The sequence below is a fragment of the Bactrocera neohumeralis genome, chromosome 5 (assembly GCF_024586455.1).
Source record: "Bactrocera neohumeralis isolate Rockhampton chromosome 5, APGP_CSIRO_Bneo_wtdbg2-racon-allhic-juicebox.fasta_v2, whole genome shotgun sequence".
Taxonomy (NCBI): domain Eukaryota; kingdom Metazoa; phylum Arthropoda; class Insecta; order Diptera; family Tephritidae; genus Bactrocera; species Bactrocera neohumeralis.
The window spans coordinates 21,398,410-21,416,212 of record NC_065922.1 but is presented as its reverse complement, the minus strand read 5'-3'; the positions used below and the strand labels follow the sequence as shown (position 1 = coordinate 21,416,212).

The window sequence follows — 17,803 nt, the reverse complement described above, 5'->3', positions numbered from 1 at the left end:
GTGCAAAAATTCATAGCTGCACGTTTCTGGAAAAAAACCTATAAATACCGTATTGCATACTCAATGGGTTTATAATGCGTTTCATTGACAGCTGAGCAGTATTGAATGAAAATGTGTTAAAATTATGCAACAGTTCTAAAATCCAACGCGCAGATATTAGTAGTAACACTCAAACAAGCGTTTTGCTATTTATGTAAATACTTGTATGTAGGTGGAAAAAATAGGATATATAATAATTCTACTGTAATTGTCAAAGAACTTCACGTAGACATTTTTATCATTCGCATGGAAGAGTTAACGGTTTTGTCATTATCGTACATTCGTAAATACTCACACAAGTGTGTTGTACTCAACTTATACCGCTTCGGTGGCGTTGGCGTGTTCCATTTAAAATGGGGTTAAAGTGTCACTTTAAATTACCCACGAGAACCTACGTGCAAGCACTTACTATATGTCACAAAGGCGTAGTCTGCAAATTCGTTGTTGCTGAAGTAACTATGTATTCATTGCTCTACACGTTCTCTTATTTTGTGTGAAAGGATCAATTTCAGCTGACGTCCATTGCTAGATAGATTATACTTTGAAATCTTATTTCTTGAACTAATTCCAGTTGAGGTGATGGTATTTCAAGCTGCGTGATATCGTACTTTTACAGAAGAAATTAAAATACACAGATGTGGTTAAGAACAGCTTTGGAGAAAATGAGAAGAAAAGTGAGTTTTTAATTTATATGGCTTTGTTTTCCTTGTAGTTTCTTTTATAAGGCAGCGTGCAGACTTCTAAAGTCTATATCGTCACCTGAAATGCAAAATAACGTAACAACATTTTCCGAAATTTACATTGGCCTGAATGAAACACGAAATAAAATGGAACATGAGTGAAAAAAAATTTTAATATTGATTAAAACTGGTTTATATCTGAGTGCAGAACTTGAAAATGTTGAACATATGTAATATTATGTATGTAATTTGAAGTAGTGAAGCGTAATCAATAAGACACTCAATTTCGAATTTTTTGATGATACGTTATTTTGCATTTCAGGTGACGATATGTAATCAATATAAGTTTTTATACTTTTCTGTAGTATTTATGTTTAATAACAAAGTACTATTTCCAAAGCTGTCAGAATATATAATTTACATTCAGATGTACAGGGAAATCTGCATGTTTTATATATTGCGATCTAAATGCTTCAGTACAACAAATTTCTCGATCTAAACTATTTCATGGAATATCCCACTATTGTCGTAGGCAATAACCCGTACAAAATTTGGTGAGTGTACCTCGTCAAATAAAAAAGTTTTCCATACAACCACTTAACTCTTATCTTCTAGTTTGTATGACAGATATATTGGCCGTTCCAACAAATGATTAGCTTCTTTGTAAGAAAAGAACGAATGTGAAACTTCCTAACAAAATTTCCAAAGCTGAGAGACTAGTTCACTTATATATGAACACACAAATTCTGATCAGTTACTTGTATATACATATATATACAAGTGTATATTTTATATGGTTTCTGACGTTTATGTGGCGAACTCATTATAGCTTGTTCTCGGTATAATTAAGAATTAATATTATTAAAAGATTACCTTCTTCTTCCTGAGGCGATTACCTACCTGCTTTGTGGGCTATGAATATCCACAAGTGCTGCTAAATACCCAAATCAAGTTTGTATGTAGTCCATAAACTTTATTAAGTGTTGCCCGTTAGCGCCGAAGACTTTCAGCACAACTAATCAGTATCACAATACCAAGGGTATTAAAGCGTACATACTGTTTACACTTCACCTTATATTTCAACACCTATAGCCTCCAACAATATTCTGATTTTTATTTTACTAAATAAATATTTTTTTAATTTACCATTACATTTCTTTGCAAACACAAATTTTGTATGAATTTCATTATAACCTGCGTTTATATTGTCCTCCTTGGCGTATACGCAATATTTGACTATAGTTATGGTCACTTTCACCTTCGTAGTACATTAAAAAAATCGTTTAAAGTGTATCTCCAAACCTATTATTTACAATTGCATGATTTATTATTCAATAATTATTAATCCAGGATATGCCAGCAGCGGGCTTGGACGTCCTGCTTAAGTTAGCTCTTTTGTTTGTGTTTAAATGTCATATCTATTATCATAACTAAATATGCATCTATTATGACAATAAATTTTATTTTAGTGCAATGGTAATCGCTATAGCAATCTGGCTCACAATATTTTTTATGTGGGAAAGAAAAAGCATTTGGAAAGCAGTTTTTTTATTTTTATTTTTTTACTCATTACCTTGTTGGCACTGTTATTAAATTTTATTATTTGATCAACAATGCATAAAAATATTTAAAAATAAAGTAAATAATTATTACCAAGGCACAACTATGGTTGCAGTTAATGCATTAAAAAGGATAGTTTTTAGTCAAGAATTTTTGAATCAAAAAATTCGCAACCTTAAGCAATTACTCACCCATTCTTTTATTAATTTTTCATTTTCTACTATACATATTCCACCATCAGTACATACTTGGATACAATAAAGTGTTACAAATATAATGATAAATTAATGAAGCGAACTTTCGCTGAGTTGGGTTAGTGTATTCTATACGTCCGACGAGTTTGCGGCTAATTATTTTTGGAAAATGATTTAAATGGTGAATTTCTTTGAGAGTGCTAAAGTACAAATTGTCAATTTGTAATGTTGGATGGCCGTACATGAAACTTAATTGTATATACACGAATGTAAATACTTAACAGTTCTCTGTATCTGCGTATTTCTTCTCTTTCAGTCCTTCCTGGACAGTGGAAATAAACGAGTGCGTACGAGTGTACGTAACTTTTAAAGTACATACAGAAAAGTGAGCAAATAAAATATTTGAAGGTTTGAAATGAAAATGTGTTATTTTAAAGTGCAACATTAAGTAAAGTCTCTCTATATATATTTTTTCTTTCCGAAAAATATTTTTGCATTTCCGTTTTAATTAACTTTACGTACGAAACTTGAGTATATTTTCTTCGCCGAAAACTCATTTCCTGTGTTGGGCACATATGTATATACATATTTATGTAGTAAATAGTGTTGCTCAACAAACATCACAGCGAAACTGCATTTTGATTTTTTACCATTATTACATACGTACTTTAATTAAAACAAAATGATTTTCGCGTTGACCACTTTTGAAATTAAGAATTGTGTAATGTTCTTGATGTTGTTAGTGAGTTTAGCAGTATTTAGGAGTGCGTTCAATCATCGCCTAATTTGTGTATTATTTAATTCTCTTTTTACTGTACCAGAGTATTTATGTTTATTTACATTTGATTCGAAACAATTAATTTATTTTCATTTGCCACTAACTTTGTATAACTTTTTATACATTGCTTACTTACTTTTTTTTTTTATGGCCGATCTGATAATTTTCTGAATTCTATGGTACAGTCGGTCATCTCTCTGTGATTAAGCTAACTATATACATATGTATGTATATATTACTATGGTATATTATATAACATGTTTGTTTAAGAACTAAGCGATTTTAAGAGAAAAGAATAATAAATGATTGATAATTTTTTATCAATATTATCTACTTTTCTTAACCCTGGACCAAAGGGTTTATAATTGTGTTTGTTTATTTGTTTTCATATTGCTTTTGAAAATAACAAAATTTGATTGCCTATGACTTCCGTCTTCGCTCATAAGTTTTGTTCGTCCAGTGGCAAATTTACTTAAATTTTTACTTAAATATAATTCAGTCACATGCCTCTTTCATTTAACGTCCATCTAACCATTTGGCACACTGGACAGATAAGCTCGTTTCGAACTTTGAATATGAGTATTAGCCCTTCTTTCACTTTATATAGAGATTAAGTGCAACTATTCAGCGATAAATGAAACTGATGGAGAGATATGGCAAAAATGGAAATTTTAGAATGCGAAAATGAATGCCATCGTTCAAGTGTAAGAAATAAATAAATAAGAAAAAAATGAGAACTGTTGTATATTATATTATTTAAAAGTTGGTAAAGTGAGTAGGATACTTTCCGAAGAATAGAAAATTTGGTTATTTTACATATTGATATTGACAATCTTATGAGACAACCTATATGTATATGAGTATACAATAAATAAAATAGTAGGTGTACATTACATGGTGCGAGCAGTGCCCTAACAATCCACACAAACATGTCCTTGAAGTATAAATCAACAAACCTTCACCGTAATTAGTACAAATATTATTCATGCGATTCAATAAACACTTACAGCTGTGGAATTCGGCGAAATTGTTTGCTCTTGGGCGATTAACCAATTCACGTATGTATCTCTGTAGTGTAATCTAATAACACATGTTCGTACGTACATTTATATACATTCAGATACCTTATGTATTTATAAATCTGGTTTTCTGTTTATTTTAGCATCGCTTACAATCCGCCTTCCTGTATGTTATTCGTTTGTCATAATTAATTAATTGCTTGCAGTTTGCTCGAATAAGCTTAACTAGAAATCAGGGTTAGTGGTATTTATATTTTGTCGGTTATTTCCGCTCGTTTATAATTGATAATATGAGGACACATAAATTGGTATATACAATGCATAAATGATCAGCATACAGAGCTAAGTCGATCTCCGTCTAACTATCTGTCTAACTGTACATATACGAGCGTACCTTTGTTGAAGTTCACCAAAAAAATAAATAAATACAAATGTTTAAATAAGGTTTAGTGATTTTGAAAGTCATTCCAAACAATATTTCCAATTAATTTGTTCTCCAGATTGTCCAATTTTATCAATTTTAGTACAGACAAGATAAAAGTAACAAAAGTTGCAATCGCATTATATATTGCGTATACGACATGTTGAACTTGAAGTATGTATCACATTATGTAGTTATCTTAATGTGTTAGTTAATGTGTTATAACTAAAGGTAATGAAGAGGAAAATATATTTATCAATATATAAATCCGTATTTTTTATTTTGTTATGATTATACTCGGTATCTCAATGCTAAGCTTAAAAAATGTTTGAAATAAATATCAATACCTTTAATGAAAACTCATGCTTATCAACCACAAAGTTATTACCACAAGCAATAGTTTCCATATAAGTCAAATGATAATAGTGCCAACTTCATCATATCTTTATGGCTGGTTATGCCTGATTATTTATTTTTCGTATTTCTTGTTTTGTCTAGCTTGCTCATAAAGTTCATTGGAAATTTACTCCCAGCTTAATCGTATGTACTATTACGATGGCATGATAAATGTTATGTTACCAATTGAATATACGAATATCCATAAAGTTGTCCACCGAAGCAGTTTTTGGCTTATCAATAAATTTTTTAAATCATTTTTATTAGTTCATCAGCATTTGAAATAAAATCAAATTGTATAAAATTGCCAACCAAAAATTCTTAAAAATAAAATCCAACCGAAACATTCTTCTTAAAATTCGAAAATTTAATTAAGTTCATTTATGCACTTTTCATAAGTTAGTGCAAGTCGGAAGTTGTAAAAAATTATCAAAAATGTTCGCGATTTAATTCCATTATTTGGTCGAGAGAGAGAGAATATTCGAAGTTACAGTTATCAACTCAAACATTGTGTGTATGTCAAAATGTGCTTAGTATGCATACCATCAAAAATGTCAAACCTTGCGATAAATCTGTGAGTCAAAGATTGTCCCACGAGAGTTGCCAAGTCCCGAAATTTAAAAGGCAACCCAAGTAATAAAAATATTATTTTCCTTAAGATCCTCTGTATGTATGACACGTTTTAAATGTCAAATTTTTAAGCAAAAAAATTCAATTATATACAGCACATGCTTGGAAATTTGCAAGCACTTCCTGGGTAGTATGAAACAGACCATTAGTTGTCGTTGTTATTGTAACACATACACGTGCAATCGCTAGTTTTATATAAATTCCTTTTATATCACAATTTCCGTACAATCCACAGCAGGTGCCCTGTCCTGTCTGATTTTGTGCTTTCCAAGTTTATAAAATGCAAATGAAATTAAATCATTTGCCACAATTTGTCTCTGCGTGTGGTTAGTATTTTTATATGTGCACCATCACAAAAGTGCTTAATATAAAAAAATGTTAACTTCTTTTGGTTTATCTGTCAAATATCATGAGACCGACTTCCTCCACTTTTTAAGATGTTTGCACATTTGCGGCAAACTTACCTCATTTCAATGATGTCAGGCTCCCACTGCGTATACGCAACACTCTAATCGGATTGTCTTTTGGTGGCGGGCAAAAGTTGTGTTTTGTGTTATGCCAGGTGTCTCTTAAACTCACACATTTTAATCTTCGTTTTTGTTTGTTTATTCTATTTGCAGCGTGTTGTGTTTCTACAAATTGTTCCTTTTGTGGCTTCAAATATGCTAGTTTTGTGGAGGTAAGAAATTTTACAGTTGTTATAAACATAGCTAGTCGCTAAATTGATTAGAAAGTTATAAAAAAGTCCAATTGAATATAGTTTAAACTTAATGGTGGTATTTTTTGTTAGTTTTCCGAAGTTAAATTCCAGGCAAACAAAAAATTTAAAAAGTTTAATTTCTAAAATTTTTCCATATTAGATTGTTTATTCGAGATCAGTTTGGGATGTCATGCAATGAAATTTAAGAAATTATAGCATAGGTTTTTATCTGTTGCTTGGTGTCTTGGTATGTGTAGCGTCTGAAATTAATACTTTTCATTATATACTTGTTTTATAACTTAGTTTCAAAATGTGCTTTAAGATTATATAAGGAGAAAAAGTTTAAATTCTGAAAAATCCTAGTAATACCATAAAAAATACAAAGCTTTTAACAATTGAAAAAATGACATATATAATAATAATCAGTAATTTACTAAGAGGCTTCAATAATAATAATAATACGAGTACACAGCTAGCTAGTTACCCTTGCTTTATAATAAAAAGTAAAATCACGCAGCAGTGTAAAATTAAATTTTTCTAAACTACATAATTATATGTTGCTTTGATTTTTCAATAAAATTACTGACTGTATCTTACAGAGGCTTTCTTGGTATTGATTTTTGCTATCTGCTTTCGTCAACGCCTACGACCGTATTAGATTTACAAAAACCTCAGTTGAAGATTATCCAATTAAATTACTTATACTTTTGAAAATTTTGCGTTTGCGACGGCTAACGAGGGTTCATACTTTTCACACATACCATATGTTTTGATACAATTGCGTACATAATTTTTTTTTTAGACACCACAATAGACCTCATTCACTTTTTACAATTTTCAAAGTCGGTCTACAACTCATACAAGCAATTAGATATTTAGTTAGTATATACACACAAAATTGTAACGCGGTACATAATTAGAAATAATGCGTTCGCAAAATGTTCTGAAACATATGCAGGCAAGCACGTTTCCACATTTTGCGATTTTTGTAATTTGGATTTTGTTGCTTCGCGCATTGGGACATAAAAGGTGTTGATTTTCCGCGTGTGTTTGCTTTCGACTTCTTCATAATTTTATTACTTATCCTTTCGCATGTTTTACTTCTATCTACATATTTTTTAAAGAGTTACCAGCCTTGCAGGTATTTTTTTATAATTTCAACATAGAAACGTAGGCTGTTGTAATAAATGTGTAAAATAATTTGGAACGAATACGAATTCAAGCGGCCAGAACCTGCCTTTTCTTATGGTAAATTATTAATAATATGCCAACTGTATTCCATCTTAAATACGTACTTATTGAAAACTAAACTTTTCTTGTATGGCTTGTTTCATAAACATAAATATTCATAATCTAGAAAATATCTTATGATAACTCTTTCCCACAAGCCAATATGAACATAGAGGTCTAATAATTTATGCACAATTTATACAAGATGTGAGTTATGCGAGAGATTTTTCTGCCTTTTACACAAAAGACTTAACTGGATGGTTCACAATATGTGTGGCAATACTCCGAAAAAGCGCAAACTCAAATGCAATTTTGGGTGCCGTGATAACTGAGTTAATGGTCAACATAATAATTGCCAGCATAATTTGTTCTTATTTATCATCGGGTTAACTTTATGAATGATATGTATGCTATTTGAGACTTAACTGAGTTCATCGGTTCAATAAACAAAAATAGGAAACATTTATTTTCTTTGAAATTATTATATCTTTCGTCTTGAAAAAGTGGTGACCAATTTGACTACTACATAGTCCTCAGCTAATTTCGTATGTTAACATTATTAAGTATTATTCTTTTTTGCTGTATATATTGTCATGTCAGCATGCTTTCTTATTAAAAAATCCAGAATTTTTTCTTCTTCATGCTTTGTGCAGCATTAAAAGCTTTACAGAATGTAAAATCGCTAACCTCCATTAACTCTACATTTTTGTTGATGTGCTTGGCTGCCCATGCCGAAACCAGAAAATAACCTTATTGTTTAATTTATGGTAGTAGGGAGAGTTAAATTTTCCACGGAAATAACTTTGTGTTACAAAGACAAAGAATGTACTCGTATGGTAGGTAAATAATTGAATTTTAAGCTAAAAAATATTTTTGTGATTTGCGAAAATTAATTTTGACTTGAATGAATGTTATTCAAATAAATAATAAATTTTCTTTTTGGTTATAAACAACAGAATTTTAAATTGACTAAAAAATCCGAAGGTTGTTGCATATTATTTTTCATTCTTAGAAACAAAATTTACAAGTAAAATTTAGCTAAATAAGATAAAGCTACAAATAACAAAACTTCCATGAAAGCAGTCATTTAAACAAATTAGTTCGAAGCAATGACCATTACTTTGCACACATATATGCCTACTACAAAGAAATATGACATACATAAGCACTTATATTATTGCTGTCACTCCATGATAAATGGCTGACACGTTGGCTGAATACAAGCCAAAACAAGGACTTTGGTCAACCACAAACACTGTCAGCAATTTTTGCGTAATTGCTAGAGCTGTGAAAGTGGAAAGGAAGAAATATGTTGTCGGTTGTATAACCGATAGTATTTAAAATACAGTTAGAAAGAGATGTAATTTTGCATTTATTATATTTACCTATTCGTAAATATGAAAGTAGCACTAGTTTGTTGTTCAAAGCTGTAAATATTGCGAAGTAAGAGTAAATTTTTCTACAAACGGTTTGAAAGTTCATACGGAAAATGCCAAACATTACAAATTCCAGAAATTGAATTAATGAATGGTAATATGTTTGTTTTGATAACGAACGGTTTGCGTATGATTTGAATGAAAGGAACTGTAGAAACCAGAATATATGCCTGTTAGAATGTGAGTGGCTCACAGCATTTTCCATAAATTCATTTTTTTCTTTTGTTGATTTTTTGCGAATGTCTGATTGATGTCTGTGAAAAATGTTGACAGTTCTGCGAAAACCATTTTGTCACCTTGCCGATTAAATCATGACTAGGAAAAAACAGAATTATTGGCGAAACGTCAATTCGTGCTTCCTTTTCGTTGTTCGATATTTGCTGTGGTTATAAAACATTTTATGACATAACTAAGTCAAGTGAACTAAAAGTGATTGTCATTTTTGTGTCATATTGCGAATTAAAACTCTTATTATAAGTGAATCAGTCCGAAAAGTGGTGTGACCACGGTTGAGTACAGCTAAAAATGCTGTGCTTTTGAGCACTTTTTTGTAACTTAGCTAAACTAAGTAAGAACAAAACAGTGAAACCCGTTTGACAAAACGTCTTGTTTTATTTCATTTTTCTACCGATCCTTGTGAGTTTAGTTATTCCAAACAAAATTTCCTAGAATAATATGTAATATAACGTTGTTTGTATTTCAGGTCATAATTAACTAAAATTTACCATACAAATTAAGTTTACTTTATATAATTATAATTGTGATATCAAGTTTAATTTATTTATAAAACACATACAATTTGATATCATTTCTTGAATATCTCAGAGTTTAGATTTTTTTTAGAAACTTTCTAAATATTACTTCAAAGCCAAAAAAAGTCAAAGGGTTGTGAATTAATTTTCTCCTTTTAACACATTCTTAAGAAGAAGTTTGTGTGTGTTCTCATGAGAAGCCATAAAGTGCAAAAATTTAAAAATTCAACTTTCATTGCACTTTTTTTTTACTGGATATTAAAATTCGCAATGACGAATACAACACGCTCGAGTGAATCAACCTCGAAATGAAGCAGATTGTCCAGCGAAAGTGTGAAATTCCCATTCACAACTGTATAAGATATTGGAAGCAAACTCATCTCTTGTGTTGACCAAGTTGTTGCAATCAAGACTTTTTTCCAGCCGTTCAAGTGACCAAAACATTCGCAAGAGCACTGCAAAGGGATTATGTAGGCGACTGGATGAAAAATTGTGACTGTACTATATATTGCTCTTCTAGGTAAACTTCTTTAAATATGTGGGAATGTATGTTCACTTGAAATGCACTTTTCCTGAAAACTTATTTTCATTGTCAATATTTGCTAATATTTGCATTAACTTATTAAAAGTAAACGATTGCAATTATTAATTTGTTCACAATTGTATTTTTATCGTCCAATTAATTATTCAGAATGTGTCATATATAATTTACTTTCGGCATTTAAGGAATGCAATATTTTATACCAAACTAATATGTTTTATGCAATGCTCACAATTATTTTATTATATTATAATTATTTGTATGTGTTTGCAATAATTTGTATACAAAAAAAAATCAGAAGTAATTATAGAGAGTAAGGCATATCAATGATTGATGAAAACACCATGTTTTCGACTTAGCTCAAACCGTCTGTCACACAAACTTAAATGTATAGTATATATTGTATTGAAAATGCCGAGAAAGCATTTCGAGATTAGTATTTATATAAGTATATACATAAATACGTGAACGGCAAGTAGCTTCCTTACTCCTAAAGAAAGCTTACTAATTAAATAACTCCCCTGAATATGTATGACCCTTTAAATTTAGACCTTAACAACAATAAACACAACCAAATTGGTAAAATATATTATGCATTGTGGTCTCGTCATACTTTTTCTTCTATATTGTCGTGACGTTCAAAATTTACATTTAAATTGACTGCATTTGTACTTTAGTATTCTGTGAAATTTCGTATGAATATTTCAGTGCTTACAAATGCGTAAGAGATTTCACCTGCCGTCCAAAATCTCCTTTAGAACTACATGAGTCACAGTAAAGAAAATTTTTACTAATAGCTGAATTGAAAGTAAAGTGTATTTGTTATTTGTTTCAGTTATTATATTCACTGTTATGCACATATATTGGGTACAGCAGTCGTTGTTATATTTGCAACATACATTAGAAAATAGTTTATGTAAATAGGACCTTAATATTTAAGAATAGCGTAGATTTCAAAACATACATTTATTTTTGCATTGCAGTAATGACTTGCATGGCGAAGGAGCATTTATTAAGAATTAATAAAAAATGAAATATGGGCAAAATTATTTCGTTATATATCTTTTCTATACTCAGCGAAAGTGCTAATTTGTCAATTCTGCAATAAAATTTATTTAAAAAAGTTTTCACCTTTTTAAAACTAAAAATAATCTTTTTGCAATGACGGACACGATAGTTTTTATATTTCTAGTAACCTTACAAACAGTCATATTTTTTGGAAAGAATTTATATTGTCTTAAAATTAAAAATTTTTGAAACCTAAGGAAGTTACTTACCTATGTTAAGTAAACTTTTGACCTTACAATAAATACTTATCAACACAATACATTAAATTTTTCAAATTTATTTTATTCAAAATAAATTGTATGCCATTTCACGCTTCGCAAGTTTGAACTAAAAATAAATATCACAATCAATTCCACTTTAACCTTTGCGCAAGGTCTTGTGATTCGTGTATTATTTGTAACATATACATACGTATATATATGATAATGATGTATCACATAATCCACTAATGTCTACGATATGATGCAGTATGTTTTGTTAGCCAAGATTTAGACAGCCAATGTAGTTATGCCTTCAAGTGTACTCTGTAAATAAGACGAAAACGTCAATGCTTGGTTAGAAAAATAAAAATGCCTTATAATATTATTCTTATTCATATATTAATAATATATACAATAATTAGTTACCTGATATATTTCATTTAATTCATTTAATCTGTATCAATCACCAAATAGTTTCCTTCATTTATACAGATTTACAGCGGACTTTTAGATACAAATAACATTTTTTTTCATCCAGATTGGAGAACTTTAACTAATATTATTTTCTATATTCTGTGTCTACCTTTATAACAAATATAAAATAATTTAAAGTGTATTTTTAATTTACCAATTTAAGTGTTGATTTCTGAAATTTCAAGAATGTAAGTCTCTCCAAATAAATAAGAAGAATTCGTTAAATAGTTCTATTTATTTTTGTGCCACTGACAAGAAAGTAATTGTTTCTATTAATGCACATGTGAAACACGCCCTAATGCAGGTATCTATTTATAAGTACAATTTAATACCTTTCTAATTAGATTTTCCCGGTGTTCCATCCTTTTGTATGATAAATATATTTGTGGACATACATACTAAATATATACTTGTTTGTATCTACAAGTGTTTTATAGGTGTTCAAATATTGATTTGCTTTAATGTTCAATTCATATCAGGCAGAATGTTTTCCTCCATGGGATTGTAGAAAATAATTTTAGCTGCGAGGCATAAAACAAGTTTCGAATATTTGCTTAGGACTACAATTCGTTAACCATAATAATGAAATATCGAATTTAATTAAATTGATTTGGCTGTGAATTATTTGGATTATTTTAAAATAAATAATGGTCTAATAAGCAAATAGCTCTATTTTTCCATATAAAATTACCAGTTCAAAGCGTAAAAGTGCCTTTACTGAAAATAATACACTACAAAAATTCATTGAAAAAACATAAACAACTACTTAATTGTAATATTAAGTCTCGAGTGTATGTACTTCATTTTTAACATTCGCCAAATTGGACTTGTATATACATATCCGTAGATGATCTTTTATTTCTCTGCGGTGTTAGTTATTCAGTTAGTATAATTTTATATAAATCAAATTATTTTCCTTTTCACTTTTCTTCATGTAAACACCTAGAATTTATTAATTAAATCAGTGCTTAGTATGCATAAAATATTTTAACTTTAGAATTTAGTTTTTCCAACTATCTGTAACTTGATTCCATCTGCAAAAGTATTCATTCATATTTCAAGTGAAAATTCGAAGGTTTTGCGATAAAGGTGTGACCTAAGGGAATTGCAATATCCTATGAATACTGCTCACGCTGGCGTATGAGCAACATTTTGTGCTCTGCTTTCATTGCTCATTGGTAATATTTAAATCTGAATGCATTCATGCGAATATTGGACGGTTATGACTTACTGAACAAGGATAATTTTAGAAATCAGTAGTAGTTGTATGTGTCAGACAATCAAGTCTCCTGTTCAATTCTAACAAAGCCAATTATTAATCAACAACTTTTATGAGAAAGTATGAACGTACAGGTACACAATATTTTCAATTACTTCAGCAGAAAAACACGTTCATGTTGAATTTTTGGCTTAACGAAAAGCTAACTGAAATCCACAAAAGCCTATTTGCAACTTAATTACCTGAGACTCAAACTACAGCAATAAATCGTAAACCAACCAGGAAAAGTCAATTCCGTCAGAATCACAATCATCATAATAACTAACCAAACAAAAGTTTCAAAATTGGATTGAAAACGTAATTTCTGTGACAAACACATCATATTGTGACAGATATTGTCAATAAATCACACCAAATATTGTTGAACTCACATTAGTCCTCTGAGATATACGTAGGGAATATATGACTATACCCGACTGAATTATTGAAAGCTTAAGCTAACGACTGCAGTGCAATATTGATGATGTGCAAGTGCTGAATAAAGAGCATTTTAAAGGCAGGTGATTTAAAATTTGACACACCTGGCTCAAAAGCAACAACATCAGGCCTTAGTTAGTTACACCTTAGGTGCTTATGTTCAAAATTGGTTTTTGTGGCTTTGATATACGATTGCCTTTTTTGGAAGCAGAGTTTCAATAAGTAATTGTCATATATAGTATGTCATGAAGTATGTTAATTCGCGCTTTGATGTAATTTTAAAGTTTCTGCAAAAGGCCACTTCATTTAAATATATGTGTGTGGATTACTTCAGGGTGTTTTTAAACACTAAATTGAATTTAGTAATCCTTTTGCATTTTTCTTTCATATTTTATATTAAATACGGATATTATTCCTTTCCACTTTATTGTATGCTTGTTTCAGTTATCACTCATAAAATGTCCATAATGAACATCGCAAGCTCGAAAGCTGTAATGCTTTTGAATTCCGACGGTTCAGGATAAATCTTTTAAGCTTAAAATTTATAATGACCAAAGTAGGACTAAGATAAAAAAAAGAGAATGAAAATATTTGAAATTGCAATACTTTGGAAGGAAGTTGTTAAAATTGTTAACCTAAACAGTCTAGGTGGTGATATCTTTAGCAGCGAACCTTGTTAAATTTTCTCTTCTAATAAATAATAAATTTCTTTAAAAAATTATAATTATTACGGGTTTTAATTCGTTATAATATTATCTCATTATATAACAGGAGACTGTTTTGGTGCTGCTGGAACATTCCTATAGTCCTAATGACCGCCTGGCGGCTAAGAGGGTAGCTCATTGAAAAACACCTCTAAATTTGAAGTACAGATTGATTTTGATATGATGATATACGTCGAAATCAATTGAGTATCTGCATGAAAAAATAATAATCTGTACTAATTTCTCAATAATTATAAACATAATAGTAAGAAAAGCTGATATATAACATTTTCACATAGAAAAAGTTTTAGAAAGTTTTATCAGCCGTATCAGAAACAGGAATCCAATCAGTCGTAGTGATCACACAAAGCAGAAGTGGTGCCATCTCACACATTTCACATTTCAGGTGGCTGCAAAGAATCAACGAATTCAACAATTAACATGATTGAGGGTTAACCTTGCAATGCAATGTTCGTCCAATCCGCTAAATAGATTGCTATTGTTTAGGACTAGTATAAGCGATACTTCAGCGTTTTGCCGTTAATTGATATTTATTTTCAATTTGTGCCGTGCCTTTTTCCAGCTGGATTGCTTTCTGTGCTTTAGCTTGTCGTCCTTTTTCCCAAATTTTTATTGCCACTTCGTGAGTATTTATTCGGATCACTTGACCTATTGGGTTATTCCTTTAAAACTTTTCCGCTTGTCAAAGGTCAGTTGTTCATCTGTAAAACGCAGAAAATTGCAAAGTTGATTTAATTTTTAATTTAGTAAGAAGGATGTGAGAAAAGAATTGTTGCAGTGAAATTCAAAAGTTTTTCCTCTTTGGAAACTAAAATAACAAAAGTTTATGTAACAGCTGCATCTTTGTAACTCAAAAATCATCATCAAATGAAAACTATATTTTCAGAGAGATTACAATCCAAAATTTTTATAATTTATGCCGTCGCACGTTACAATTATATGCATATATGTTGTTGAAAGTGTAGCTTCCGGCGATTCGCATAATTTTATGGTAAATACGACATTCATATACCAATGACAACACAGATCGCTTGCAAAATGCTCCAATATTCGCACATATGCATTTGTTAGTATGTCAGTAAAGTTGCCAAATGAATTTAGCTAAGAATGCATAAATGAATAGCATGCAAATGCTGAGCTATACCTTCAGAAGCATAGCACGAACTGCATTCGAAATAAAACCCAGGTATTTAGGTTTTTATGTGCTGGTGGTGGGTTATTTGTAATTAAATGTATTATTCATCTTTACAAAAAGTAGTAATACAATCGTCAATGATTCGAATGCTACTTCTCACGTGAGCATCGTCACGGTATCGAATAAAATTCTGCAAGCACTCAAATAATTAGTTCATCAAATTAATATGGCTTTCTGCTCTCATGTGTACAAACAATTATAAGATTAATTCGTTTCCCAAATAAATGCCCTTTCTAATATTCACGCATTTGCTTAATTGGATAACCCAAATCGCAAAATATTAAAGAACGTCTTTAGCATATCCTAAGTGAAACAAAAGTCTTCACGTAGTCGGTAGCCCATTACGTGACTATTTAATAAAATAAGTAATGCTAATTAACAGCAAGAACTCATATCAGCCAATTTAAGAGAAATGCCATTAAATCGTTAATTAAGACATTGAAGTTAATCGACCCTTGATGGCCGCAAGTCAATGGTGCTACATCGAGAGAAATTGAATAAAAAGGAAATACTACATTAAAGATATCGGAAAAATATTGTTTATGCTTTATAATTCTATAATGATTTTAAGGCAGTTGCTGTCTTCAAAACAAAATATTAGACGTCGGCGCTATTCTAGCTCTCATAAGCTCATAAGCTTTCACAGCTCTCATTGTGTATGACAGGCATTCCTAAATTACCTTTCAAAGTGAATTTTTTAGACAAATCGGAGTTTCCTACTTGTATGTTTTATCTTTTGAATTCGTTAGTCTCAAATATGTAATGATAGCTTTGCACTATGTAGAGTGTGTAATTTTTAGGCAATTATTTTCCATTAAAATAGTTAAATATTTAACAGAGCACAGAAAATGAAGCTTCTTAAAAGTAGAGTTTTTATTATTAAATTAATACAAGTAATTTCTTTATTAAGAGTAGCAATCGGTTTCGACCAAAACTAACGCCAATGGGGATGCTTCGCCTTACTACTGACTGATAAGCTACAGACTATTCACAGATTTTGTGCGAAGTGGGTCGTCAGTATGAAAATAGTCCGAGCAAAGTGTGAATGATGCAAGGAAGTTACCAGTAAGCTCAATTCGAACAAATAAAATTAATTATCTAAATGCCTATATACTTTTCTTTCAAGTGGTATCTGTGCAAAAATCCCTAAATAAGTTGAGAGTGCTCTTATAATATTTCTGCAATAGGACGTCGAATGCAATTTAATAATTATACTTATTTCCAATAATGAATTTATAGAATAAAGATTTCACTTTTCTAAAGTTAAAAAGTGTTTAAGAATTTACAGAGAATTTCTTCCTTTTTCATTTTTTAGGAAAATCTTTTTAAGACCTATTTTTCAAGCCGCTCTAACTGTTCTAGGTATTCCTGTAGGTATAAAATATAAAATATTTCAATATTATTTTTGACATTTATAAAATACATGGTAGAGTGTTAGAGAATATAATAAATATATAATATAGTTATTAATCTATAAATTTTTTTTTTCTTTTAGCTCCTGAAACATTTATACCTTTTATCCTGGGAACCTAACAAAACAAAAATGATTAAGCTCTACCCATTCCAACAGTTGGAGAAACGCAACAGAAATGGAACAGCCAGAACTATATCGTTAAAGTATGATGAAAGATGAGGATCATATGGCATCCGGAACTAATCCAAAAGCTATCTCATTCTAATTTCCATTATATGAAAATAAATGTATATGCCTGTATATTATTAAAATAAACAAATGAAATATTAAACATGTGTATATAAGTAATTAACCTTAATAAATATAAATTCAAAGTGAATAATCTGTGCTAAATTTGTAAGTAAGGTAAAAAGAAAGTTCTGTTAACAATTAAAAAATATTGAAATAAAGACACACAAACTAAAATTGTTTCACTTAAAATCGATTCAGTTAGTGGTAAGAATTCTTACATTTATAGATATACATATAATAGTATTTATATTGATATAAATATAAAATTTTAAATTATGGCATTAAAACAGAAAGTTTGCAAATAAAAACGAAAACTCAACAGCATTTTTCTGAAGAGACGTAAAAATTTGATCTGGTCACCCCA

General features: G+C 30.1%; 1 long non-coding RNA gene across 2 annotated transcripts in view; it reads left to right on the top strand.

Annotated features, from left to right (window-relative positions):
* The window catches only part of LOC126759729 (uncharacterized), a 170,353-nt gene extending 152,823 nt beyond the window's left edge, over window positions 1-17,530 (top strand). The window contains exons 3-4 of one of the 2 annotated variants that reach the window (XR_007667065.1): window positions 6,338-6,396; window positions 17,230-17,530. This is a non-coding gene — a long non-coding RNA (uncharacterized LOC126759729). The remainder of the gene's footprint in view (window positions 1-6,337; window positions 6,397-17,229) is intronic. The other variant, XR_007667064.1, reaches the window with a different exon arrangement.
* The last annotated feature ends 273 nt before the right edge of the window (window positions 17,531-17,803 follow it).